Source organism: Heptranchias perlo, chromosome 20 (genome assembly GCF_035084215.1).
Source record: "Heptranchias perlo isolate sHepPer1 chromosome 20, sHepPer1.hap1, whole genome shotgun sequence".
Taxonomy (NCBI): Eukaryota; Metazoa; Chordata; class Chondrichthyes; order Hexanchiformes; family Hexanchidae; genus Heptranchias; species Heptranchias perlo.
Genome location: NC_090344.1, coordinates 23,835,247 through 23,862,145, shown reverse-complemented (window position 1 = coordinate 23,862,145; position 26,899 = coordinate 23,835,247). Strand labels below are relative to the sequence as shown.

At 42.9% G+C, this 26,899-nt stretch overlaps 7 non-coding genes across 7 annotated transcripts; 3 read left to right on the top strand and 4 right to left on the bottom strand.

The window, feature by feature from the left end:
• Nucleotides 1-588: 588 nt before the first annotated feature.
• Nucleotides 589-673, top strand: trnak-uuu (transfer RNA lysine (anticodon UUU)). The gene is given in 2 exon segments: nt 589-625; nt 638-673. It is a non-coding gene; the product is annotated as a tRNA-Lys (tRNA).
• Nucleotides 674-3,525: 2,852 nt separating this feature from the next.
• trnag-gcc (transfer RNA glycine (anticodon GCC)) lies at nt 3,526-3,596 on the bottom strand. The gene has a single exon. It is a non-coding gene; the product is annotated as a tRNA-Gly (tRNA).
• An 8,345-nt stretch (nt 3,597-11,941) lies between these two features.
• On the bottom strand, nt 11,942-12,032 carry trnap-cgg (transfer RNA proline (anticodon CGG)). Its single transcript is given in 2 exon segments — nt 11,942-11,977; nt 11,997-12,032. It is a non-coding gene; the product is annotated as a tRNA-Pro (tRNA).
• Nucleotides 12,033-23,091: 11,059 nt separating this feature from the next.
• trnai-aau (transfer RNA isoleucine (anticodon AAU)) lies at nt 23,092-23,165 on the top strand. Its single transcript has one exon. It is a non-coding gene; the product is annotated as a tRNA-Ile (tRNA).
• Nucleotides 23,166-23,691: 526 nt separating this feature from the next.
• trnap-ugg (transfer RNA proline (anticodon UGG)) lies at nt 23,692-23,781 on the bottom strand. Its single transcript is given in 2 exon segments — nt 23,692-23,727; nt 23,746-23,781. It is a non-coding gene; the product is annotated as a tRNA-Pro (tRNA).
• A 1,826-nt stretch (nt 23,782-25,607) lies between these two features.
• trnai-aau (transfer RNA isoleucine (anticodon AAU)) lies at nt 25,608-25,681 on the top strand. The gene has a single exon. It is a non-coding gene; the product is annotated as a tRNA-Ile (tRNA).
• A 526-nt stretch (nt 25,682-26,207) lies between these two features.
• Nucleotides 26,208-26,297, bottom strand: trnap-ugg (transfer RNA proline (anticodon UGG)). Its single transcript is given in 2 exon segments — nt 26,208-26,243; nt 26,262-26,297. It is a non-coding gene; the product is annotated as a tRNA-Pro (tRNA).
• Between the last annotated feature and the right edge of the window lie 602 nt (nt 26,298-26,899).

Sequence of the window (26,899 nt, the reverse complement as noted above, 5' to 3'; positions counted from 1 at the left end):
GTGTCCCCATGTGGGCACTAAGGGTCCTCTGGCCTATCGTGTTGCAATAGCAAGTGCCAGTTTACTTGTATATGGGAGAGAGAGGGGGCGATTGGCCACAGCTGAAATGGTGAAGGGGCCGGCACGAGATCTTTAAATCTAAAGAACCAAAAACACAATTCTTCTTTCCGTGAATCAGGTATTCATCGGTTTGAAGTGTCGTGTAGAGAAAATTCGGGAGGCAAATCTGCTGCCTGGTGTCACGGTGTAACGGGTGAAATTATTCAGCTTTCAATTGTTGATCGGCTGAAATGTCGAGAGGCCTTTTCCAGCTCCCGTGTGGAACAAGTTTAGCTTTTGAGCCATTGGGTAAAATGTTTTTTTTAATTGCTGCTAAGGAATGCAAGATATTTGATACAAACAAGAAGAATTGTAATCTCACGAGTTCGCTGTCCATGTTTCTTACATCATGTTCAACAGAAACAAAGATTCTCCTCAACACGTTGCTGAGAATTTGAGAAAACGGACCCTCACCCTTGTTCAACAGCGACAAGGGATAATTCACAGTCCTACCATGAACCCGCATGATGGAAGCAAGTCCAACAACGAGCCTGGGGAGCTCAGTCGGTAGAGCATCAGACTTTTAAAACAGGTAGTGATCTGAGGGTCCAGGGTTCAAGTCCCTGTTCAGGCGAAATCTTTTAAAGCAGCTGGCAAGTTCTGCCTTTCCAGCGGACCAAAATCAGCAGGAGCAGGCGACAGCGTCCCTCGAACCTCCTCCGCCATTTTATAAGATCATGGATGATCTTCGAACTCACCTCCACTTTCCCGACCTACCCCCATATCCCTTGATTCCTTTAGTGTCCAAAAATCTATCAATCTCAGTTTTGAATATACTCAACGATTCAGCATCCACAGTCTTCTGGGGTAGAGAATTCCAATGATTCACAACCCTCTCAGTGAAGAATTTATTTGCCATCTCTGTGCTAAATAGCTGGCCCCTCATCTTGAGATTATGACCGTCACTTGTAGACTCTCCAGCTAGGGAAAGCAGCCTCCCAGCATCAAGCAGTCACACCCTCTAAGAATTTTATACATATCAATGAGATCATCTCATTATTCTAAACTCCAGTGAATATCGGGCCATTCTACTCAACCTCTCCTCAGAGGGCAAACATCTCATCCCAGGAATCAATCTAGTGAACCTTTGTTGCCCTCACTCTCAGGCAAGTATATCGTTCCACAGGTAAGGAGATCAAACCTGTACACAGTACTCCAGGTGTGGTCTCACCAAAACCCAATATAATTGCAGCAAGACTTTCTTATCCTTGGAATCCAAAGCCCTTGCAATAAAGGCCAACATATCATTTGCTTTCCTAATTGCTTGCTGCACCTGCATGTTAACTTTCTGTGGTCCGTGTACAAGGACAGCCAAATCACCCTGAATACCAACATTGCTCAGTCTCTCACCTTTTAAAAGTTATTCTGCTTTTATATTCCTCGCAAAGTAAATAACCTCAGATTTCCCCACTTTATACTTAATTTGCCACCTTCTCGCCCATACACCCAACCTTTCCATATCACTTTGCATTCTCTTTGCGTCCTCCTCACAGCTTACTTACCCACCAACATTGTATTTTCAGCAAACTTGGATATATTACGTTCGGTCGCCTCATCTAAGTCATTAATTTCGATTGTAAATAGCTCAGGCCCAAGCACTGATGCTCACGGCACCACATGAGTTACAGCCAGCCAATCCGAAAATGACCTATTTATTCCGACTTTCTGTTTTCTGTCCGTCGACCAATCCTCAATACATGTTAATGTATCACCCATGATCCCATGAGCATTAATCTTGTGTACCAACCTCTTATGTGGAACCGGATCGAATACCTTTTGAAAATCCAAATATACTACATCCACTGGTTCTTCTTTATCTACCCTGCTAGTTACAGCCTCAAAAGCTCTAATAGATTTGTTAAACACTAATTGCCTTTCATAAATCCGTATTGCATGTGACTAATCATATTATGATTTTCTAAGTGTCCTGTAACCACGCCCCTAGTAATACATCCTAGCATTTTACCTACTACTATTGTCAGGCTAAATGGCCTGCAGTTCCCTGTTTTCTCCCTTCCTCCTTTGGGGTTATATTTGCTACCTTCTAATCCACGGGGACAGTTCTAGAATCTTGGGAATTCTGGAACATCGAAACCAATGCATCCACTCTATCTACAGCCACCTCTTTTAAAACCCTAGGATGTAGGTCATCAGGTCCAGGGGATTTGTTGGCTTTTAGTCCCATTAATTTCACCAGTACTTTTTCTTTACTAACCTTAATTACTTTAAGTTCCTCATTCTCATCAGCCCCTTGATTCCCCACTATTTCTGGTATGTTTTTTGTGTATTCTACTGTGAAGAAAGATAAAAGTAGTTGTTTAACGTCTCTGCCATTTCCTTATTCCCGAATATAATTTCTCCTGTCTCTGCCTCCAAGGGACCAATGTTTACTTTCGCTAATCTCTACCTTTATATACACTTGTAGAATTCTTACAATCCATTTTTATATTTCTTTCTGGTTTACCCTCATCCTATTTTCTCCCTTTTTATCAGTTTCTTGGTCCTCATTTGCTCATTTCTAAAACTCTTCAAATCCTCAGTCTACTATTCTTTATGGCAACATTGTAAGCCTCTTCTTTTAACCTAATACTACCCTTAATTTCTCCAGTTAACCAAGGTTGTACCACTTTTCTGGTGAAGTTTTTAATCCTCAAGGGAATGTATTTTCGTTGAGAATTATGAATTATTTCTTTAAATGTTCGCCATTGCTTATCTCCAAACATATTTTTAATTTAATTTCCCAAACTACCTTAGCGAACTTGCCACTGATAACTACTTAATTGGCTTTGTTTAAATTTAAGAGCCTAGTTTCGGAACTAACGACAGCACTCTCAACTCAATATGAAATTCTATCATATTATGATCATTCTTCGTCAGAGGATCATTTACTCTAAGATTAATAATTATCATAGAATCATAGAATGGACCATCTGGACATCTGGACCATCCGACCCATCAATCCCGTACCTGCCTTTTGTAAGACCAATCCGGTTAGTCCCATTCCCCGTGGCCCTGCATTTTCCCCTTCAAGTATTTATCAAACTCCTTTTTGAAAGCTACGATTGAATCTGCTTCCAACATCCTTTCAGGCAGCGCATTCCAGATCATAACTATTCGCTGAATAAAAAAGTTTTTCCTCATGTCGCCTTTGGTTCTTTTGCCAAACACCTCAAATCTGTGTCCTCTGGTTCCCGACCCTTCCGCCAATTAGAACAGCTTCTCTTGATTGATTTCTTCTGAACCCTTCATGGCTTTGAAAACTTCTCTCAAATCTCCTCTGAACTTTCACTGCTCCAAGGAGAACAACCCCAGTACCGGGAAAATGCGGTCACTTCGTTCCACTTCATTCATTTTGGCATGAAACCGACCTTTGAACAGTGGCCAATTGACCCTGTTCCGGTGGTACTTTTTGGTGCAAAATGCCGATGCATTGGCCGGGAATCGAACCCGGGTCTCCAGCGTGGCAGGCGAGAATTCTACCCCTGAACCACCAATGCTTGTACCAATCATTCCTGCATGTGTCCATTTGGAATTCTATCTGAACGAACATGCCGTTTTCAGCTGCGATGACTGAGTGGTGAAAGAGTTGGGCTCAAAATTCCAAGGGGGTTTTCCTGCCTCGGTTTGAATTCTGCTGGTAGCGCGACCATTTACAGATCTCGTCAATGCTCAAACAGTTAATTAACCGTATTTACCTCTCTTTCAGCAGGAGAGATACAACAGCGTGGCCGGTGCTTTCAATTGGATGTTAAAACTTCTCTTGCAAGATTTCAAGACCCGAGAAGGAATCTGTAACTTAAATTCTGCTAGTTTGCTACACCTGACATTTATAAACTTTATTTTCTTTGCATTCATCACATAAGAACATAAGAAATAAGAGCAGGAGTAGGCTAATCGGCCCCTCGAGCCTGCTCCACAATTCAATCAGATCATGGCTGATCTGATCCGAACTTCAAATCTAAAGAACACAAGAAGTAGGAGCAGGACCCAGCCACTCAGCCCCTGGGCCCGCTCTATCTCTCCCTGTCTTTAAGCTTTTCTCTCTCTGTGCTGTCCCCAATGGACTTCTCAGGCTTCCTTGAACGGGGAAGGCTGATCTAACCTGCAACACTAGCAGAGAAGGGTAAAGAAATAAAATAATGAGACGGTAGGAAAAGTAAAGGGGCAATCCAGCTGATGCAACCAATGTCGACACATTAATGTCTCTTCGCACTCAGAGTGAAACAAAACACTAATTTGATTAAAGTATACCTATGGTAGAGTGTATGTTATCACGATGCGGAGAAATTTACTGGACACATGCATTCTGCTGCCGTGCGAGCATTGGTGCTTGAGGGGTGGAATTCTCGCTTGCAGTAATTCTATTCCTGTAAAACTAGCTCCTGAAGTGTAGGATGGAAAGTATCCTGGCTGAGCGGTCTAAGGCGCTGGTTTAAAGCTCCAGTTAAATCCCACGATTTGTAAATGGATGAAAATCATAGTTTTCGTCTCCAAAACCACAGCCTCCCTCCTGTAAACAAGTAATACTAAACATCTCATCTGCTATTGTAACAGCGTAGTCCGGAGGAACCACATGGCAATTCAAATAAGTAGATGCATTTTGGAACACACCAATTGTACCTTCAACTCCGGTCGAAATGTTCATAAGGAAAAGGATTGTTTGATCTAGATGAGACTCGAATTAAAAACCCCGGCATTTCCCTGGAATCTACGGCATAAAAAGACGGCGCACTGACCGATTGCACCACTAGAGCCCGGTCACTCTGATCACCTGTCCCACTCTGCTGGAAAGAATCTGAACATAAAATGTCCTTACCTGTGGAAACGTGTCCTGTCCCCGTGATGAAAATAATATCTGCACTTTCACTTTCAGCTTCTTTCACATCCTCTGCTCCTTCGCATTCCAATCGGGTTTTCTGTGAACAGGTCAAAATGAACATTGCCAAAAATTCTATCAGTGGTGAAATTTGAACCCAGAAACACCCCAGACATTGGATCCACGCACCTTTGACCACCAGCTCACGCTTCCATAAAACAGCACCACTGGTTAAAGGTCTGTTTAATGCTCAAATAAATGAATTAGAGCAAATTGACCGCATTTGCCGCGTGCTGGGATTGTTCCCTTGGAGCAGAGAAGGTTCAGAGGAGATTTGATAGAAGTTTTCAAAGTCATGAAGGGTTCAGATAAAGTAAATAAAGAGAAGCTGTTCCCATTGGCGGAAGAGTCGGAAACCAGAGGACACAGATTTAAGGTGATTGGCAAAAGAAGCAAAGGCGACATGAGGAAAAACATTTTTACGCAACGAATAATTATAATCTTGAATGCGCTGCCTGAAAGGGTGTTGGAAGCAGATTCAATCGTGGCTTTTAAAAAGGAATTTGATAAATACTTGAAGGGGAAAAAATGCAGGGCTACCGGGAAAGGGCCTGACTGGATTGCTCTTACATAATGCCGGCATGGGTTCGATAGGTCGAATGGCCTCCTTCTGTACTGTGTCCATTCAATGATTCCACAATAATTATTATTTTACAAACAGTGAACAGCCCATCCCAAAAAGACGGTCCCGCTATAAAGCAGAGAGACACTTAATCCCTGTGAAAACGCAATGACCTCGACGTGATTTGAACACGCATCCTTCTAATCTAGAGTCAGACGCGCAACCGTTGCGCCACGCGGTCCACATCCAATAAATGGAGCCGTATCCATAAGAGGGAGATCAGTACCGACCGCCGCAGGGACTTCCAGACGCGGAAGCAGCAACAGCAACAGTTCCGCTTTCTCATCCAGTCGCTGCCCGGTCCCGGCCTGAGCCCTGTCTGGGAGCCGCCTGCCAGTCTCTCTTCACTGAACGAGATCATTAAAGGCTCCAGCAGCGCTGTCTCGGCGAATAACAACAGTTCAAAACCGCATTCCAGATGCGACAACAAACCCATCAGTTTTCCGCTGTTCTCCAGCTGCCGGAGTGAGAGAGGCTGCGACAACAGGATTTATGGAGGATCGAAGAGAGTGAAACTTTATTTGGGCTTTAGTGGGAAATCCAGTGAAAGTGAGTAAGAGCTCCAGGATTTGAACCAGTGAAACTGCCTTAGCGGGAATCAGATCCAAAGATCAACTGGCAACAGAGCCGTGCAGCCAATGTAAAATTTCGCTGTCACGCAGCCGATCAGCCATCCTTCCAGAACACAGTATCCGTCCATTCTCGCTTTCTTCTACAATATATGATGTGCAGCGATATCAGATTCAACACTTATTATTTCAAGTCAACAATATTAACCTCTCTTCACCAAATTCGTTTTGAATGTACGACTTGATTTATAGTGATCTTTTTGCAGAATGAAGTGCTCTGAAGCTCCATAAATGTGGAGACATTGGCTACGAACTCATCAGCTGGGTTTTAACTTTACTTTTCCTACCGTCTCAGCCAGCTGGTGTTGCTGGTTAGATCAGTTTTCACCATTCAAGGAAGCCTGAGAATTCTATCAATTGAATTATTTGGATAATAAATTAAACGATTGAATTATTTGTATAATAAATTGAACCCTTTAATTGATTATACAATTATTTTTTTAATTTATTCATAACAATTAAACACGTGAATTATTTATATAATAAATTATACACTTGAATTATTTATATAATAAATAAATCAATTGAATTATTTCGATAATAAATTAAACTAATTAATTATTTATTTAATAAATTAAACTATTGAATTATTTATATAACAAACTATTGAGTTATTTTTATAATAAATTAAACATTTTAATTATTTTGATAATTAAACATTTGAAGTGTTTGTATAAAAACTAAACACTTGAATAAATTATATAATAAATGAAACAATTACATTTTTTAGACTATAAATTAAACAATTGAATTATTTATATAATAAATTAAACACTTGTCTTTATATAATAAATTAAACAATTGAATTATTGATATGATAAAATAAACTATTGAATTATTTATATATAAAATTAAAGGATTGAACTATTCATATAATAAATTAATCAATTGAATTATTTAGATAACCAATTAAGCTATTGAATTATTTATGTAATAAATTAAACACAAATTATTATAAAAGAAATTAAACAATTGAATTTTATATTAACAAATGAAAGACTTGTGTTCTTTATATAATAAATTAAACATTTGATGATATAACAATTTTTTTAAATGAATTATTTATATGATAAATTAAACACGAAGTTTTTATGCAATCAATTAAACAATGTCATAAAATAATACATTAAACAATTCAATTATTGATATATTAAGTTAAACTATTGAATTATTTATATAAGTTAAACAATTGAATTGTTTAGATAATAAATTAAACACATGAATTATTATATAATAAATTATACACATGAATAATTTATGTAAAAAATTAAACACTTATCGACAAGAGACAGAATCAGTGACAGATACAGAAATGCAAGGAAATAAACAAAGAGTATAAATGCCAGGTTCTGCAATCTAGAAGAATTTAAATTGCTGATTGGGAGATATTCCTTCTCGTGTCTTGAAATCTTGAAAGAAAGCATTGGTCGCCCGCCACGGCGGAATGGCTCTCCAGCTTTGAAAAATGTAAACGCGGTCAATTAGCTCTAGTTTATTCATTTGGACATTGAACAGATCGTTAAACATTAACTCACCGAGTAGAATTCAAACCGGGGCAAGAAAACCCGAGTGGGGTGTGAGTCTAACGCTTCAAACACTGGGCTATTGCAGCTGCACAAAGCAGTTCTTGCACAGCTGTCGGTCAGACTGCGGGGGGTTATCACAGGGCCTCCGTCAGACTACATGTGCTTTCAAACAGGATTCCAAATGGACACATGCAGCAAATGGCCATACGAGGATTGGTGGTATTGGCGTTGAATTCTCGCCTGCTTATCATGCGACCCGGTTTTGATACCTGGCCAATGCAGGATCGTTTTACATTCTGCACCAATGAGGAACACGGGAACAGGAGTCGGCCATTTCGCCCATCGAGCCTGTTCTGCTATTAAGTCCACAAAAAGCAGGACAAATAGAATCCGACCAATTGCCGCACCATCAGTCTGCTCTCAATCATCAGCAAAGTGATGGAAGGTGTCGTCGACAGTGCTATCAAGCGGCACTTACTCACCAATAACCTGCTCACCGATGCTCAGTTTGGGTTCCACCAGGACAAATAGGCTCCAGATCTCATGACAGCCTTGGTCCTACCATGGACAAAAGAGCTGAATTCCAGAGGTGAGGTGAAAGTGACTGCCTTGACAGCAAGGCAGCATTTGACCAAGTGTGACATCAAGAAGCCCGAGTAAATTTGAAGTCAATGGGAATCAGGGAGAAAACTCTCCAGTGGCTGGAGTCATACCGAGCACAAAGGAAGATGGTAGAGTTTGTTGGAGGCCAATCATCTCAGCCCCAGAACATTGCTGCAGGAGTTCCTCAGGGCAGTGTCCGAAGCCCAACCATCTTCAGCTGCTTCATCAATGACCTTCCCTTCATCATAACGTCAGAAATGGGGATGTTCGCTGATGATTGCACAGTGTTCATTTCCATTCGCAACCCCTCAGATAATGAAGCCGTCCGAGCCCGCATGCAGCAAGACCTGGACAACATCCAGGCTTGGGCTCATAAGTGGCAAGTAACATTCGCGCCAGACAAGTGCCAGTCAAGAGACTTTCGAACCACCTCGCCTTGACTTTCAACGACATTACCATCGCAGAATCACTCAAATCAACATCCTGGGGGTGACAACTGATCAGAAACTTAACTGGACCAACCACATAAATACTCTGGCGACAAGAGCAGGTCAGCGGCTGGGTATTCTGTGGCGAGTGAATCACCTCCTCATTCTCCAAAGCCTTTCCACCATCGACAAGGCATAAGTCAGGAAGGTGATGGAATAATCTCCACTTGCCTGGATGGGTACAGCTCCAACAACACTCAAGAAGCTCGACACCATCCAGGACAAAGCAGCCCGCTTGATTGGCACCCCATCCACCACACTAAACATTCACTCCCTTCACCACCGGTGCACAGTGGCTGCAGTGTGTACCATAACACAAGGTGGACTGCAGCAACTCGCCAAGGCTTCTTCGACAGCACCTCCCAAACCCACGACCTCTACCACCTGGAAGGAAAAGAGCAGCAGGCACATGGGAACAAAACCGCCTGCACGTTCCTCTGCAATTCACACCCCGTCTCGACTTGGAAATATATCGCCGTTCCTTCGTCGTCACTGGGTAAAAATCCTGGAACTCCCAACCTAACAGCACTGTGGGAGAACCTTCACCACACGGACTTCAGCGGTTGAAGATGACGGCTCACGACCACCTTCCCAAGGGCAGTTATGGATGGACAATAAATGCTGGCCTTGCCAACGACGCCCACATTCCATGACTATTTAAAAAATGTCTGACCTGTGACCTGACTCGCTATAACCGCCTCAGCCCCATATCTCTTCGTAACTTCGGTTAACAAAACCTATCAATCTAAGATTTAAAATTAAAAATTGAGGTAGCTTCAACTGCCGTTTGCTGAACCGTGTTCCAAACTTCCACCAACCTTTGCGTGTAGAAGTGTTTCCTAACTTTATTCCTGAAAGTCCTGGCTCTAATTTTTACGCTATGTTCCCTAATCCTAGACTCCCCAACCAGCGGAAATAGTTTCTCTCTATCTACCCCTTCAGTTCCCCTTAATATCTTGAAACTTCGATCAAATCACCCCTTAATCTTCTGAATTCCAGGGAATGCAACATAGGGACAGGAATAGGCCATTCAGCCACTCGTTCCTGCTCTGCCATATGATAAGATCATGGCTGATCTGTGATCTAACTCCATATACCTGGCGATGGCCCATATCCCTTAATACCTTTGGTTGCCAAAAAAAAAACTGTCTATCTCAGATTTAAATTTAGCAATTGAGCTAGTATTAATTGCCGTTTGCGGAAGAGAGTTCCAAACCTCTACAACACTTTGTTAGTAGAAATGTTTTCTAATCTCACTCCTGAAAGGTCTGGTTCTAATTTTTAGACTGTGCCATCTACTCCTAGAATCCCCAATCAGTGGAAATAGTTTCTCTCTATCCACCCTATCTGTTCCCCTAATAAACTTCGATCAGATCACCCCTTAACCTTCGAAACTCTAGAGAATGCAACCCCAATTTGTGTAATCTCTCCTCGTAACTTAACCCTTGAAGTCCGGGTATCATTCTAGTAAACCTACGCTGCACTGCCTCCAAGGCCAATATGTCCTTCCGAAGGTGCGGTGCCCAAAACTGCACACAGTACTCCAGGTTTGGTCTAACCAGGGTTTTGTACGGCTCTGGCATAACTTCTGCCTCCTTGTACTCCAGTCCTCTAGTTATAAAGGCCAGCATTCCATTAGCCTTCTTGATTATTTTCTGCACCTGATCATGACACTTCAATGATCTATGTACCTGAACCCTTAAGTCCCTTTGGACATTCACTGTTTTTAACTTTTTACCATTTAGAAAGTACCCTGTTCGATCCTTTTTTGATCCAAAGTGGATGACCTCACATTTGTCTACATTGAATTCCATTTGCCACAGTTTTGCCCATTCATCTAATCTATCAATATCGCTTTGTAATTTTATGTTTTCATCTACATTGCTTACAATGTCACCAATCTTTATGTCATCGGCAAACTTAGATATGAGACTTTCGATGCCTTCATCTAAGTCTTTAATGCATATTGTAAATAATTGAGGCCCTAAGACAGATCCCTGCGGGACTCCACTGGTCACATCCTGCCAATGTGAGTACCTACCCATCCCTACTCTCTGTCGCCTTTCGCTCAGCCAACTTTCTAACAAAGTCCGTACTTTTCCTTCGATTCCATGGGCTTCTATCTTCGCTAACAATCTCTTATGTGGGACCTTATCAAATGCCTTCTGGAAGTCCATATAAATAACATCCATTGACAGTCCCTTGTCCACTACTTTAGTCACCTCTTAAAAAAATTCAATCAGGTTTGTCAGGCACGACCTACCTTTCACAAATCCATGCTAGCTCTCTCTGATTAACTGAAAATTCTCGAAGTGTTCAGTCACCCTATCCTTAATTATAGACTCCAGCATTTTCCCCACAACAACCTTAGTTTGTGTAATCTCTACTCATAATTTAGAGCTTGGAATCCAGATACCATTCTGGTAAATCTATGCTTCACTCCCTCCAAGGCCAATATATCGCTCCTAAGGTGCGGTGCTCAGAACTGATCACAGTACTCCAGGTTTGGTCCAACCAGAAAATTTGTATAGCTGAAGCATGACTTCTAACCCCTTGTATTCTAACCCTCCAGATATAAAGGCCAACATTCTATTTGACTTTTTGATTATTTCCTGTACCTGTCCATGACAGTTTAATGATGTATGTACATAGACCCCTAAGTCCCTTTGGACCTCAAGAGTTTCGAGCAATTCACCATTTATAAAGTATTCTGATGTAACATTTTTAGGTCCAAAGTGCACGGCCTCACACTTGCCTACATTGAAATCCATTTGCCACAGTTTTGCACATTCACTTAATCTAGTAATATCTCTCTGTAATCTCATTCTTCCACCAACACTGCTGACAATTCTGTCATCGGCAAACTTGGACATGTGATTCTCGATCCCGTCATCTACTATCAATCAGACCGGTCAAACTGGGGTAAATTCACATTCAGCTTCAATCTCCACATCGTTTTCAGACATTTTATTTACTCCGTGTGTGTTGCGCCTTGGAAACTTCTGCACTTTGTCCTCTGGAGCTCAAATATAATTCAATTCGAACAACTGCAAAGATGTCAAAATCCAATTGGTGACTTCTCACACAGTGATATAAAAGGGCTCGTCCGGGATTTGAACCCGGGACCTCTCGCATATTCTTGGAGTTGAAACACCCGAAGCGAGAATCATACCCCTAGACCAACGAGCCACTTGACGGCTAACCGTGCAGCCAGTCTAACATTTCACCACCGTCTTCAGCCGATTGGCCATCCTTTCAGCCCTCTTCTGTCCATCCAATCTCGTTTTCTATTCCGATGTGCAGCAATATCAAGTTGTACACTAACTATTTCCAGTCACCAATATTAGTCTCTCTTTACCAAATTCGTTTCCAATGAACGACTTGTTTTATCAAATAAGACTTTTCAGAATTATTTAATCTGAAGCAACATTGCCATCTGTCTCGGCATCGTCATAGAATATAAGTTACCATCAGTGCACTTCACTTAAAACGCGGTTTTCTTTCACTGTGAGGGCGAAGAGACATAAATGTGGAGACATTAGCTCCGAATTTATCAGTTGGGTTGCACCATTACTTTTCCTACCGTCTCGGTCTTTTTTTTCTTTACCTTTCCCTGCTGGTGTTGCAGGTTAGATCAGCCTTTACCGTTCCAGGAAGCCTGAGAAGTCCATCAGGGGACAACACATAGAGACAAGAGACAAGGAGAGATAGAGAGATTCATGTAAATAAAGTCGCTTATAAATGGGTGGTTCTGCAAAGTAGCAGAATTTTAGTTGCAGATTGGGCAAGATTCTTTCTTGTGTATTTGAATTTTGCAAGAGTACATTGGGCACCCAATTAAAAGCGCCGGCCACGCTCGAGTATCTCTCATGCTCTGAGAGAGATACATGAAGTGAGTTCGATCCAGTTCATTCATTTCTGCATTGAACGAATCTTTAAACAATAATTCAGCGGGCAGAAATCAAACCTGCGAAGGAAAACTCCATTTGATCTTGAATTTAACGCTTCAACCACTCGGTGATCGCAGCGGCACATGGCAGTACTTGCACTGCTGCAGATCAGACTGAGTTGGGTCGTCACAGGAGTTCTGTCCGACTGCATATTCTTTCAGGTAAGATTCCAAAAGGACATATGCATTTACTGATCATGTCAGTATTGGTGGTTCAGGGGTCGAATTCTCGCTCACCACCTGACAGGTTTGATTTCTGACCAATGGGGGATCCTTTTGCCTTCCAACAGCATCCACCGAAAATCGGACGACGTGAAACTTTCTTGGCGCCTCATTGGGCAAATCAGGGTCAGTAAATCACAGTTTCGGAGTTTGGATAGCCTCGCGGGTCGAAGGCGTTGCTTTTCGGTCTCCACCTCTCCTGGAGGCGTGGGTTGGATTCTGAATTCCGGCATTTAATCCTTTACAATTACCGAGATTTTTTTGTTCCTTTGGCTTTGGTTGATTTTTCTGAGCTGTTGATTTGATCCTTCCAGAAAATCAACCCGATATCCGTCCACGGCAGATTTCTTTTTAAGTAAACCAGCAGGAAATATCAGAACGGATTGTCCTTCACAGCAGCTGCTTCGCACTCGCCTCCAAGCACCTCCACGACCAGCAGAGAAATCTTGCCTTGGGTTGGCCCGCTCCCTGAATACATTAATTACTTTGCTTCAATCAGCTGTGTCGAGCATTAGCAAGTGAACAACAGCAGAACGGGAAACCACAGTAATCATGAATGATGCTGAGAAGAGCCCGAGCCTGTGGAAGACAGAACAGGTTACCGGAAAGAAACAGCCGCCCCGAGCTTTCGGAAGCAGGGAGAGTCTGTCTGACTGACTGGGAGAAGATTTTTTGCCTGAAAGTGAGTGCGGTTTGAAGTGTTGCAGCTCGAAGGCACTCCCTGCTGGTGAGGAGAGGCAAATGCTCCAGCGAAACAGCCGTGTTCGAGCAGACACAGAAAGCCTGAAGGTTTGAGAAAGGATAAGAGGCGTCCTGTGCCACAGCGCCAAAATTTTAAGCTGTAAACTTACGAGAGGAGCCTTGAGCTAATTGCTGCTTGATTGCTCCTTTGAGATGGAATTGAGCAAACGATCGTAAAGATCTACTCCTTTGAAGTTTTCTGTTCGACCAGCAAAGCTATCGCAGGCAGGAAAAAACAACGTACTTCTCTTTGGTAATTGTTTAGTGAGCGCCTTTTGATGCTCTCAGACTCGTGGTGTCCCGTGCTCATGACCGAGGCTGACTCGGGACCTGTTCATATCGCAGCGCTGTGAGAGTGTGAGCTGCTGCTTACTTTCTGCAATCTGAGCCAGTGGTGCAATAAATAACGTATCTTCTTGAAAATGTAAAACGTTATAAGTTCGACTCCTCCTCGGTTTAAAGGCTTCTGAAACTTTTGTATTAGTTTATTACTTACAATGTGTAAAATGATAAAATTTCATCACATGCAAAGCGCAAAAGTCTTATTAAAGTTTTGACTGTCTCTTGATGACCATGTCAGTATCTCCTTCAGTCTGAAATAAAAAGTTATCTGTTGATTCAAACAATGATGCAACGACGAACTGCGATTAATTCGCTTCATGCAGTTAATTCAATCGGTTCTTAATTCTTGTATAACGTTCATTCCCTGACTGGGAATCGAACCACGTGGCGGTGAAAGCACCGAATTCGAACCACCAGCCCACCGGGGAGTTCTCAACAGTCCGCACCAAACACTGTGGAACTGACGACATTTATTTCTCTTTCACTCTTTCGTGGCTCATTCAGCTCTGTGTTTATTCTCAGGCCTCTGTTCTCTCCATTCCTTTCAGCATTTGACTCCGGATATGCTTGTAGTTAAATATGATTTTTTTTTTAATTCGTTCACGGGATGTTGGCGTCGCTGGCAAGGCCGGCATTTATTGCACATCCCTAATTGCCATCGAGAAGGTGGTGCTGAGCCGCCTTCTTGAACCACTGCAGTCCGTGTGGTGACGGTTCTCCCACAGTGCTGTTCGGAAGGGAGTTCCAGGATTTTGACCCAGCGACAATGAAGGAACGGCGATATATTTCCAAGTCGGGATCGTGTGTGACTTGGAGGGGAACGTGCAGGTGGTGTTGTTCCCATGCGCCTGCTGCCCTTGTCCTTCTAGGTGGTAGAGGTCGCGGTTTTGGGAGGTGCTGTCGAAGAAGCCTTGGCGAGTTGCTGCAGGGCATCCTGTGGATGGTGCACACTGCAGCCACAGTGCGCCGGTGGTGAAGGGAGTGAATGTTTAGGGTGGTGGATGGGGTGCCAATCAAGCGGGCTGCTTTATCTTGGATGGTGTCGAGCTTCTTGAGTGTTGTTGGAGCTGCACTCATCCAGGCAAGTGGAGAGTATTCCATCACACTCCTGACTTGTGCCTTGGAGATGGTGGAAAGGCTTTGGGAGTCAGGAGGTGAGTCACTCGCCGCAGAATACCCAGCCTCTGACCTGATCTCGTAGCCACAGTATTTATATGGCTGGACCAGTTAAGTTTCTGGTCAATGGTGACCCCCAGGATGTTGATGGTGGGGGATTCGGCGATGGTAATGCCGTTGAATGTCAAGGGGAGGTATTTAGACTCTCTCTTGTTGGAGATGGTCATTGCCTGGCACTTATCTGGCGCGAATGTTACTTGCCACTTATCAGCCCAAGCCTGGATGTTGTCCAGGTCTTGCTGCATGCAGGCTCGGACTGCTTCATTATCTGAGGGGTTGCGAATGGAACTGAACACTGTGCAGTCATCAGCGAACATCCCCATTTCTGAACTTATGATGGAGGGAAGATCATTGATGAAGCAGCTCAAGATGGTTGGGCCGAGGACACAATATCTCACAGCCCCGGTATATTTGCTGTTTCTCTCTGCAGTTCTGTACAAAATCAAACTGCACGCAGATACCGACAGTGTCTCTCTCTCTCTCTCACTCCCCACAGAAGCAGCAGGAGATGCCACTTTAAACTGCCAGTTGCTTCAAACGATGCCCGATAGACCTGCGTTGTCTTGCAGCTTTCCCAGGAGCTACATTTGATTCGGTGCGTCAATTTTAGGAAATTGAATGATTTTCACCGGCAGCTTGTGGTGGTATATTACCTCACTTTCTATTTCGTGCATATGGTTACTTGCACTTGGTGCTGTCATTGCCTGAACATCACCTTTTGCCCCGATCGTAGTTCGAATAGAAAATGCTGTTTTGTGCGAGCAGCTTGCCTGGCCAGAAAACGACAAGTGGGAAAGGCCGCGTTGGTCAGCTTGTTCGCAGCAAAGAATGTTCAGCGTTACCTTGTGATCTAGTGTTTAGCATTGGGCGCTTTCATCGCCACGACAACAGTTCGATTGGTGTCTGTCTCAACATCTGCCGATTATACACTCTACCAAAAGTATACTGTACTCAAATTGCTGATTTTTTCACTGTGAGGCCGAAGAGACATTAGTGGACATTAGTTATGAATTCATCAGCTGGGTTGCAACTTTGCTTTTCCTACCGTCTCAGTCTTCCTATCTTTACACTTCTCTGCAGCTTCAATCATCCTTGGCCGTTTAATAAAGCCTGAGAAGTCCATGAGGTGAAAACACAGAGAGTCAAGAGACTGATTAAAGTATAGAAACAAATATCAAGTTCTGCGAACGAGCAAGAATTTAACATGGAGCTCGGGAGAGATTCGTTCAAATGTCTTGTAAGAGACTTTTGGACACTCGTCTGCTGAAATATCTGTTTGAAGGAGAGAAATGCGGTTGGTTAAATCTGGTTCATATTTATTTGAGCTTTAAACAACATTGAGAAACTGGACCTCGCTCAGAATCAATCGTCAAATATTCCAAAGCGAGAATCATACCCCTAAACCAACAAACCACCGGTAACAAACCACCGGTAATAAACCACTGCAGCCACTGCAGAATTAAGTACCAGCCGCAGCCGATCGGCCATCCTTTCAGATCTCTTCGATCCATCCAATCACGTTTTCCATTCCAATGGAGAGAAATGTCGAGTTGCACACTAACTATTTCCTCCGTTCTCTTTCGCAAACATTTCACTGAACAAAACTTCACATGTCACCCAGGAAAAATAATTCAGTTCAACATCATTAGCTTCCGAAGGACCTGCGAGGACAGACTGACCAAACCTGCGTTCAGTCGTGAAGCTTGTGGGTGTGTTGTCACCCGAAGGGAGAGAGACAGGCCTGTGACAAAGGGCGAAGGCAGGAAATCAGAAATGTGGCCATTCAGGGCCATAAATGGGCAGACAGTCAGTCACAGTCATTGATTCTGCCCGGTAGTTGTTCAGTCAGTCGGGGAGCGAGGCCTGCAGCCAGCAAACAAAAAGCCTGGCCTGAGAATAAGGCAGAGACCCAATCAGACGGATGAACAGACAGACAGATAGACAGACAGACATCTGACTCAACGTCAAAACGCAGCGTGATCGAATCACGTTGCGGTGATATCATTTTCACAGTAGCTCAGGGTCCTGCCCACAGGTTTTATAGCGGGGCAGTGTTTTATGGATGGGCTGTTCATTGTTAGTAAAATAATATTGATCGGATTTTAATTTGTTACATTAAAGTGCTCTTTGTTTGTTAATTTTGATCTACATCCTCGACAGTATATACAGAAAAAAGTAACAATGTTTAAGGGATGTGGTTTATTCAATATTCGTTGCAAAACCCTGTCAGCTGGTGTAAAAATAAACACAAACTACCCAACACGTGGGTAAGCCCATGAAGCTAAGATGCATACATAACCGGTGAGCTGAGTTGTTTAGAGCGTGATGCTAATAACGCCAAGGACGCGGGTTCGATCCCCGTAAGGTTCCATTTGCAATATTTTGGCAACTTTTAAAAGTTTGGCAGACTTTACGAACAAGCGAATGCACACGAAATGTCATGAGGTCAATTTTTTGGAGTAACATCCATTAATATGTTTTCTGATCTATCTTTTTGAGGTCCAAAGTGGACGGCCTCAAACTTGCTTACGTTGAAATCCATTTGCCGCAGTTTTGCCCATTCACTTAATCTAGTAATATCTCTCTGTAATCTCATTCTTCCATCCACACTGCTTATAATTCTGTCTATCTTTTTGTCATCGGCAAACTTGGATATGTGGTTCTCGATCCCCTCATCTAATATCAATGAGACCGCCTAAATTGGGGTAAATTCACATTCAGCTTCAATCTCCACATCATCTTGAGACATTTTATTTCCTCCGTGTGTGTTGCGCCTTGGAAACTTCTGCACTTTGTCCTCTGGAGCTCAAATAGAATTCAATTCGAACAACTGCAAAGATGTCAGAATCCAATTGGTGACTTTTCACTAAAAAGCAGTGAGATAACAGGGCTCGTCCGGGATTTGAACCCGGGACCTCTCGCATATTCCATTAGAAAAACGCCCAAAGCGAGAACCATACCCCGAGACCAACAAGCCGCTTGTTCGAAAGGTCTGCAGCCCGTCCAAAATTTCAGCATAGTCTTCAGCCGATTGGCTATCCTTTCCAACCGCTTCTCTCCACCCAATCTCGTTTTCTATTCCTATTTGCAGCAATATCAAGTTGTACACTACCTATTTCCAGTCACCAATATTAGCCTCTCTTTACTAAATTCGTTTACAATGTACGAATGTTTTTTCAAATAATACTTTTCAGAATTAGTTAATCTGAAGCTACATTGGCATCTGTCTCGGCATCGTCAGAGGATACAAGCTACCAGAGGTATACTTTACTCAAATTGCTGTTTTCTATCGCTGTGAGGGCGAAGAGACAAAAATGTGGAGACATTAGCTACGAATTTATCAGCTGGGTTGCACCTTTACTTTTCCGACCGTGTCAGTCTTTTTTTCCTTTACCTTTCCCTGCTGGTGTTGCAGGTTCGATCAGCCTCCACCGTTCCAGGAAGCGTGAGAAGTCCATCAGGGGACAAAATGGAGACAAGAGACAAGGAGAGATAGAGAGATTCATGTAAATAAAGTCGCTTATAAATGGGTGGTTCTGCAAAGTAGCAGAATTTTAGTTGCAGATTGGGCACGATTCTTTCTTGATTATTTGAATTTTGCAAGAGTACATTGGGTACCCAATTAAAAGCGCCGGCCACGCTCGAGTATCTCTCATGCTCTGAGAGAGATAAATGAAGTGAATTCGATCCAGTTCATTCATTTCAGCATTGAACGGATCTTTAAACAATAATTCAGCGAGCAGAAATCAAACCTGCGAAGGAAAACTCCATTTGATCTTGAATTTAACGCTTCAACCACTCGGCGATCGCAGCGGCACATGGCAGTACTTGCATGCCTGTCGATGCCACTTTAAACTGCCAGTTGCTTCAAACGATGCCCGATAGACCGGCGTTGTCTTGTAGCTTTCCCAGCAGCTTCATTTGATTCGGTGGGTCAAGTTTGGGAAATTGAATGATTTTCACCGGCAGCTTGTGGTAGTATATTACCTCATTTTCATTACCGGTAATGAACCACTGCAGCCACTGCAGAATTCGGTGCCACTCACAGCCGATCGGCCATCCTTTGAGACCTCTTCTATCCATACAATCACGTTTTCTATTCCGATGTAGAGAAATGTCGAGTTGCACACTAACTATTTCCTCCGTTCTCTTTCGCAAACATATCACTGAACCAAACTTCACAAGTCACTCAGGAAAAATAATTCAGTTCAAAATCATTAGCTTCCGACGGACCTGCGACCACAGACTGACCAAACCTGCGTTCAGTCGTGAAGCTTGTGGTAGTGTTGTGATCCGAAGGGACAGAGACAGGCCTGCGACACAGAGCGAAGGCAGGAACTAAGAAATGTGGCCATAAATGGGCAGACAGTCAGTCACAGTCATTGATTCTGACAACACGGCGCGGTAGTTGTTCAGTCAGTCGGCGAGCGAGGCCTGCAGCCAGCAAACAAAAAGCCTGGCCTGAGAATAAGGCAGAGACCCAATCAGAGGGCGAGACAGACAGACATCTGACTCAACGTCAAAACGCAGCGTGATCGAATCACGTTGCGGTGATATCATTTTCACAGCAGCTCAGGGTCCTGCCCACAGATTTTATATCGGGGCAGTGTTTTATGGATGGGCTGTTCATTGTTAGTAAAATAATATTGATCGGAATTTAATTTGTTACATTAAAGTGCTCTTTGTTTGTTAATTTTGATCTACATCCTCGACAGTATATAGAGAAACAAGTAACTATGTTTCAGGGATGTGGTTTATTCAAAATTCGTTGTAAAACCCTGTCAGCTGGTGTAAAAATAAACACAAACTAACCAACACGCGGGTAAGCCCATAAAGCTAAGAGGTATACATGGACGGTTAGCTCAGTTGGTTAAAGCATGGTGCTAATAACGCCACGGTCGCGGGTTCGATCCTATTGCAATATTGGGATAACTTTTAAAAGTTTGGCAGACTTGAGAAACAAGCGAATCCACACAAAATGTCATGAGGTCAATTTTTTGGAGTAACATCCATTAATATGTTTTCTGATCTATCTTTTTGAGGTCCAAAGTGGACGGCCTCAAACTTGCTAACGTTGAAATCCATTTGCCGCAGTTTTGCCCATTCACTTAATCTAGTGATATCTCTCTGTAATCTCATTCTTCCATCCACACTGCTGATAATTCTGTCTATCTTTGTGTAATCGCCAAACTTGGATATGTGGTTCTCGATCCCGTCATCTAATATCAATGAGACCGCCTAAATTGGGGTAAATTCACATTCAGCTTCAATCTCCACATCATCTTGAGACATTTTATTTACTCCGTGTGTGTTGCGCCTTGGAAACTTCTGCACTTTGTCCTCTGGAGCTCAAATATAATTCAATTCAAACAACTGCAAAGATGTCAGAATCCAATTGGTGACTTTTCACTAAAAAGCAGTGAGATAACAGGGCTCGTCCGGGATTTGAACCCGGGACCTCTCGCATATTCCATTAGAAAAACGCCCAATGCGAGAATCATACCCCTATACCAACGAGCCGCTTGCTAGAAAGCCTGCAGCCGGTCTAAAATTTCACCATAGTCTTCAGCCGATCGGCTATCCTTTCCAACCGCTTCTCTCCGCCCAATCTCGTTTTCTATTCCAAAATACAGCAATATCAAGTTGTACACGACCTATTTCCAGTCACCAATATTAGCCTCTCTTTACTAAATTCGTTTACAATGTACGACTTGTTTTTTCAAATAATACTTTTCAGAATTAGTTAATCTGAAGCTACATTGGCATCTGTCTCGGCATCGTCAGAGTATACAAGCTACCATAAGTATATTTTACTCACATTGCTGTTTTCTTTCACTGTGAGGGCGAAGAGACAAAAATGTGGAGACATTAGCTACGAATTTATCAGCTGGGTTGCAACTTTACTTTTCCGACCGTCTCAGTCTTTTTTTCCTTTCCCTTTCCCTGCTGGTGTTGCAGGTTCGATCAGCCTTTCCCGTTCCAGGAAGCCTGAGAAGTCCATCAGGGGACAACAGAGAGACAAGAGACAACAAGAGATAGAGAGATTCATGTAAATAAAGTCGCTTAGTTCTGCAAAGCAGCAGAATTTTAGTTGCAGATTGGGCAAGATTCTTTCTTGTGTATTTGAATTTTGCAAGAGTACATTGGGCACCCAATTAAAAGCGCCGGCCACGCTCGAGTATCTCTCATGCTCTGAGAGAGATAAATGAAGTGAGTTAGATCCAGTTCATTTATTTGAGCATTGAACGGATCTTTAAACAATAATTCAGCGAGCAGAAATCAAACCTGCGAAGGAAAACTCCATTTGATCTTGAATTTAACGCTTCAACCACTCGGCGATCGCAGCGGTACGTGGCAGTACTTGCATGGCTGTAGATGCCACTTTAAACTGCCAGTTGCTTCAAACGATGCCCGATAGACCGGCGTTGTCTTGTAGCTTTCCCAGGAGCTTTATTTGATTCGGTGGGTCAAGTTTGGGAAATTGAATGGTTTTCACCGGCAGCTTGTGGTAGTATATTACCTCATTTTCATTACCGGTAATGAACCACTGCAGCCACTGCAGAATTCGGTGCCACCCACAGCCGATCGGCCATCCTTTCAGACCTCTTCTATCCATCCAATCACGTTTTCTATTCCGATGTAGAGAAATGTCGAGTTGCACACTAACTATTTCCTCCGTTCTCTTTCGCAAACATATCACTGAACCAAACTTCACAAGTCACTCAGGAAAAATAATTCAGTTCAAAATCATTAGCTTCCGAAGGACCTGCGAGGACAGACTGACCAAACCTGCGTTCAGTCGTGAAGCTTGTGGGTGTGTTGTGATCCGAAGGGACAGAGACAGGCCTGCGACACAGAGCGAAGGCAGGAACTCAGAAATGTGGCCATAAATGGGCAGACAGTCAGTCACAGTCATTGATTCTGACACACGGCCCGGTAGTTGTTCAGTCAGTCGGGGAGCGAGGCCTGCAGCCAGCAAACAAAAAGCCTGGCCTGAGAATAAGGCCGAGACCCAATCAGACGGTTAAACAGACAGACAGATAGACAGACAGACATCTGACTCAACGTCAAAACGCAGCGTGATCGAATCACGTTGCTAACGTTGAAATCCATTTGCCGCAGTTTTGCCCATTCACTAAATCTAGTAATATCTCTCTGTAATCTCATTCTTCCATCCACACTGCTTATAATTCTGTCTATCTTTGTGTCATCGGCAAACTTGGATATGTGGTTCTCGATCCCGTCAACTAATATCAATGAGACCGCCTAAATTGGGGTAAATTCACATTCAGCTTCAATCTCCACATCATCTTGAGACATTTTATTTACTCCGTGTGTGTTGCGCCTTGGAAACTTCTGCACTTTGTCCTCTGGAGCTCAAATATAATTCAATTCGAACAACTGCAAAGATGTCAGAATCCAATTGGTGACTTTTCACTAAAAAGCAGTGAGACAACAGGGCTCGTCCGGGATTTGAACTCGGGACCTCTCGCATATTCCATTAGAAAAACGCCCAAAGCAGACAGACAGACAGACAGCTCAGGGTCCTGCCCACAGGTTTTATTGCGGGGCAGTGTTTTATGGATGGGCTGTTGATTGTTAGTAACATAATATTGATCGGAATTTAATTTGTTACATTAAAGTGCTCTTTGTTTGTTAATTTTGATCTACATCCTCGACAGTATATACAGAAACAAGTAACAATGTTTAAGGGATGTGGTTTATTCAATATTCGTTGTAAAACCCTGTCAGCTGGTGTAAAAATAAACACTGACCACCCAACACGCGGGTTAGCCCATAAAGCTAAGATGTATACATGGCCGGTTAGCTCAGTTGGTTAGAGCGTGGTGCTAATAACGCCAAGGTCGCGGGTTCGATCCCCGTACGGGCCGTAAGGTTCCTATTGCAATATTTTGGTAACTTTTAAAAGTTTGGCAGACTTGAGAAACAAGCGAATCCACACAAAATGTCATGAGGTCAATTTTTTGGAGTAACATCCATTAATATGTTTTCTGATCTATCTTTTTGAGGTCCAAAGTGGACGGCCTCAAACTTGCTTACGTTGAAATCCATTTGCCGCAGTTTTGCCCATTCACTTAATCTCGTAATATCTCTCTGTAATCTCATTCTTCCATCCACACTGCTTATAATTCTGTCTATCTTTGTGTCATCGGCAAACTTGGATATGTGGTTCTCGATCCCGTCATCTAATATCAATGAGACCGCCTAAATTGAGGTAAATTCACATTCAGCTTCAATCTCCACATCATCTTGAGACATTTTATTTACTCCGTGTGTGTTGCGCCTTGGAAACTTCTGCACTTTGTCCTCTGGAGCTCAAATATAATTCAATTCGAACAACTGCAAAGATGTCAGAATCCAATTGGTGACTTTTCACTAAAAAGCAGTGAGATAACAGGGCTCATCCGGGATTTGAACCCGGGACCTCTCGCATATTCCATTAGAAAAACGCCCAAAGCGAGAATCATACCCCTAGACCAACGAGCCGCTTGCTAGAAAGCCCTGCAGCCGGTCTAAAATTTCACCATAGTCTTCAGCCGATCGGCTATCCTTTCCAACCGCTTCTGTCCACCCAATCTCGTTTTCTATTCCAAAATACAGCAATATCAAGTTGTACACGACCTATTTCCAGTCACCAATATTAGCCTCTCTTTACTAAATTCGTTTACAATGTACGACTTGTTTTTTCAAATAATACTTTTCAGAATTAGTTAATCTGAAGCTACATTGGCATCTGTCTCGGCATCGTCACAGTATACAAGCTGCCATAAGTATATTTTACTCAGATTGCTGTTTTCTTTCACTGTGAGGGCGAAGAGACAAAAATGTGGAGACATTAGCTACGAATTTATCAGCTGGGTTGCACCTTTACTTTTCAGACCGTCTCATTCTTTTTTTCCTTTACCTTTCCCTGCTGGTGTTGCAGGTTAGATCAGCCTTTACCGTTCCAGGAATCCTGAGAAGTCCATCAGGGGACAACATAGAGACAAGAGACAAGGAGAGATAGAGAGATTCATGTAAATAAAGTCGCTTATAAATGGGTTGTTCTGAAAGTAGCAGAATTTTAGTTGCAGATTGGGCAAGATTCTTTCTTGTGTATTTGAATTTTGCAAGAGTACATTGGGCACCCAATTAAAAGCGCCGGCCACGCTCGAGTATCTCTCATGCTCTGAGAGAGATAAATGAAGTGAGTTAGATCCAGTTCATTTATTTGAGCATTGAACGGATCTTTAAACAATAATTCAGCGAGCAGAAATCAAACCTGCGAAGGAAAACTCCATTTGATCTTGAATTTAACGCTTCAACCACTCGGCGATCGCAGCGGCACATGGCAGTACTTACATGGCTGTAGATGCTACTTTACACTGCCAGTTGCTTCAAACGATGCCCGATAGACCGGCGTTGTCTTGTAGCTTTCCCAGGAGCTTCATTTGATTCGGTGGGTCAAGTTTGGGAAATTGAACGATTTGCACCGGCAGCTTGTGGTAGCATATTACCTAATTTTCATTACCGGTAATGAACCACTGCAGCCACTGCAGAATTCGGTGCCACCCACAGCCGATCGGCCATCCTTTCAGACCTCTTCTATCCATCCAATCACGTTTTCTATTCCGATGTCGAGAAATGTCGAGTTGCACACTAACTATTTCCTCCGTTCTCTTTCGCAAACATATCACTGAACCAAACTTCACAAGTCACTCAGGAAAAATAATTCAGTTCAAAATCATTAGCTTCCGAAGGACCTGCGAGGACAGACTGACCAAACCTGCGTTCAGTCGTGAAGCTTGTGGGTGTATTGTGATCCTAAGGGACAGAGACAGGCCTGCGACACAGAGCGAAGGCAGGAACTCAGAAATGTGGCCATAAATGGGCAGACAGTCAGTCACAGTCATTGATTCTGATACACGGCCCGGTAGTTGTTCAGTCAGTCGGGGAGCGAGGCCTGCAGCCAGCAAACAAAAAGCCTGGCATGAGAATACGACCGAGACCCAATCAGACGGATAAACAGGCAGACAGACAAACAGACAGGCAGCTCAGGGTCCTGCACACAGGTTTCATAGCGGGGCAGTGTTTTATGGATGGTCTGTTGATTGTTAGTAAAATAATATTGATCGGAATTTAATTAGTTACATTAAAGTGCTCTTTGTTTGTTAATTTTGATCTACATCCTCGACAGTATATACAGAAACAAGTAACAATGTTTAAGGGATGTGGTTTATACAATATTCGTTGTAAAACCCTGTCAGCTGGTGTAAAAATAAACACAAACTACCCAACACGCGGGTAAGCCCATACAGCTAAAATGTCTTCATGGCCGGTTAGCTCAGTTGGTTAGAGCGTGGTGCTAATAACGCCAAGGCCGCGGGTTCGATCCCCGTACGGGCCATAAGGTTCCTATTGCAATATTTTGGTAACTTTTATAAGTTTGGCAGACTTGAGAAACAAGCGAATCCACACAAAATGTCATGAGGTCAATTTTTTGGAGTAACATCCATTAATATGTTTTCTGATCTATCTTTTTGAGATCCAAAGTGGACGGCCTCAAACTTGCTAACGTTGAAATCCATTTGCCGCAGTTTTGCCCATTCACTTAATCTAGTAATATCTCTCTGTAATCTCATTCTTCCATCCACACTGCTTATAATTCTGTCTATCTTTGTGTCATCGGCAAACTTGGATATGTGGTTCTCGATCCCGTCATCTGATATCAATGAGACCGCCTAAATTGGGGTAAATTCACATTCAGCTTCAATCTCCACATCATCTTGAGACATTTTATTTACTCCGTGTGTGTTGCGCCTTGGAAACTTCTGCACTTTGTCCACTGGAGCGCAAATATAATTCAATTCGAACAACTGCAAAGATGTCAGAATCCAATTGGTGACTTTTCACTAAAAAGCAGTGAGATAACAGGGCTCGTCCGGGATTTGAACCCGGGACCTCTCGCATATTCCATTAGAAAAACGCCCAAAGCGAGAATCATACCCCTAGACCAACGAGCCGCTTGCTAAAAAAACGCCCTGCAGCCGGTCTAAAATTTCACCATAGTCTTCAGCCGATCGGCTATCCTTTCCAACCGCTTCTCTCCGCCCAATCTCGTTTTCTATTCCAAAATACAGCAATATCAAGTTGTACACGACCTATTTCCAGTCACCAATATTAGCCTCTCTTTACTAAATTCGTTTACAATGTACGACTTGTTTTTTCAAATAATACTTTTCAGAATTAGTTAATCTGAAGCTACATTGGCATCTGTCTCGGCATCGTCAGAGTATACAAGCTACCGTAAGTATATTTTACTCACATTGCTGTTTTCTTTCACTGTGAGGGCGAAGAGACAAAAATGTGGAGACATTAGCTACGAATTTATCAGCTGGGTTGCAACTTTACTTTTCCGACCGTCTCAGTCTTTTTTTCCTTTCCCTTTCCCTGCTGGTGTTGCAGGTTAGATCAGCCTTTCCCGTTCCAGGAAGCCTGAGAAGTCCATCAGGGGACAACAGAGAGACAAGAGACAACAAGAGATAGAGAGATTCATGTAAATAAAGTCGCTTAGTTCTGCAAAGCAGCAGAATTTTAGTTGCAGATTGGGCAAGATTCTTTCTTG